General features: G+C 50.5%; 1 protein-coding gene across 1 annotated transcript in view; it reads left to right on the top strand.

Moving 5' to 3' along the window:
• LOC130103908 (NIPA-like protein 2) overlaps positions 1-2,500 on the top strand; it is a 20,863-nt gene that overhangs the window by 17,188 nt on the left and 1,175 nt on the right. The window lies entirely within an intron of this gene.

Here is a 2,500-nt window from a genome sequence, read left to right as displayed (position 1 = left end):
TCCAGCTCTTCTCTTCGATCGCCTCAGGGTTAGACACACACACACACACACACACACACACACACACACAGCTCAGTATTTTGCTGGGAATAATCCCGCTCGTCTCTTCGATCGCCTCAGGGTTAGACACACACACACACACACACACACACACACACACACACACACACACACACACACACAGCTCAGTATTTTGCTGGGAATAATCCCGCTCTTCTCTTCGATCGCCTCAGGGTTAGACACACACACACACACACACACACACACACACAGCTCAGTATTTTGCTGGGAATAATCCCGCTCGTCTCTTCGATCGCCTCAGGGTTAGACACACACACACACACACACACACACACACACACTGCTCTGTATTTTGCTGGGAATAATCCCGCTCGTCTCTTCGATCGCCTCAGGGTTAGACACACACACACACACACACACACACACACACACACACACACACTGCTCAGTATTTTGCTGGGAATAATCCCGCTCGTCTCTTCGATCGCCTCAGGGTTAGACACACACACACACACTGCTCAGTATTTTGCTGGGAATAATCCCGCTCGTCTCTTCGATCGCCTCAGGGTTAGACACACACACACACACACACCCACACACACACACACACACACACTGCTCAGTATTTTGCTGGGAATAATCCCGCTCGTCTCTTCGATCGCCTCAGGGTTAGACACACACACACACACACACACACACACACACTGCACAGTATTTTGCTGGGAATAATCCCGCTCGTCTCTTCGATCGCCTCAGGGTTAGACACACACACACACACACACACACACACACACACACACACACACACACACACACACAGCTCAGTATTTTGCTGGGAATAATCCCGCTCGTCTCTTCGATCGCCTCAGGGTTAGACACACACACACACACACACACACACACACACAGCTCAGTATTTTGCTGGGAATAATCCCGCTCGTCTCTTCGATCGCCTCAGGGTTAGACACACACACACACACACACACACAGCTCAGTATTTTGCTGGGAATAATCCCGCTCGTCTCTTCGATCGCCCCAGGATTAGACACACACACACACACACACACACACTGCTCAGTATTTTGCTGGGAATAATCCCGCTCGTCTCTTCGATCGCCTCAGGGTTAGACACACACACACACACACACACACACACACTGCTCAGTATTGTGCTGGGAATAATCCCGCTCGTCTCTTCGATCGCCTCAGGGTTAGACACACACACACACACACACACACACACTGCTCAGTATTTTGCTGGGAATAATCCCGCTCGTCTCTTCGATCGCCTCAGGGTTAGACACACACACACACACACACACACACAGCTCAGTATTTTGCTGGGAATAATCCTGCTCGTCTCTTCGATCGCCTCAGGGTTAGACACACACACACACACACACACACACACACACACAGCTCAGTATTTTGCTGGGAATAATCCCGCTCTTCTCTTCGATCGCCTCAGGGTTAGACACACACACACACACACACACACACACACACAGCTCAGTATTTTGCTGGGAATAATCCCGCTCGTCTCTTCGATCGCCTCAGGGTTAGACACACACACACACACACACACACACACACTGCACAGTATTTTGCTGGGAATAATCCCGCTCGTCTCTTCGATCGCCTCAGGGTTAGACACACACACACACACACACACACACACACACACACACACACACACAGCTCAGTATTTTGCTGGGAATAATCCCGCTCTTCTCTTCGATCGCCTCAGGGTTAGACACACACACACACACACACACACACACACACACACACACACACAGCTCAGTATTTTGCTGGGAATAATCCCGCTCGTCTCTTCGATCGCCTCAGGGTTAGACACACACACACACACACACACACACACACACACACACACACACACACACACACACACACACACACACACACTGCTCAGTATTTTGCTGGGAATAATCCCGCTCGTCTCTTCGATCGCCTCAGGGTTAGACACACACACACACACACACACACACACACACTGCTCAGTATTTTGCTGGGAATAATCCCGCTCGTCTCTTCGATCGCCTCAGGGTTAGACACACACACACACACTGCTCAGTATTTTGCTGGGAATAATCCCGCTCGTCTCTTCGATCGCCTCAGGGTTAGACACACACACACACACACACCCACACACACACACACACACACACTGCTCAGTATTTTGCTGGGAATAATCCCGCTCGTCTCTTCGATCGCCTCAGGGTTAGACACACACACACACACACACACACACTGCACAGTATTTTGCTGGGAATAATCCCGCTCGTCTCTTCGATCGCCTCAGGGTTAGACACACACACACACACACACACACACACACACACACACTGCACAGTATTTTGCTGGGAATAATCCCGCTCGTCTCTTCGATCGCCTCAGGGTTAGACACACACACACACACACACAGCTCAGTATTTTGCTGGGAATAATCCCGCTCGTC

Source organism: Rhinichthys klamathensis, unplaced genomic scaffold, assembly GCF_029890125.1.
Source record: "Rhinichthys klamathensis goyatoka isolate OS25496 unplaced genomic scaffold, OSU_Roscu_1.1 h1tg000300l_1, whole genome shotgun sequence".
NCBI lineage: Eukaryota > Metazoa > Chordata > Actinopteri > Cypriniformes > Leuciscidae > Rhinichthys > Rhinichthys klamathensis.
Note: the sequence above shows the minus strand (reverse complement) of the source record. Positions and strands in the feature narration are given on the sequence as shown.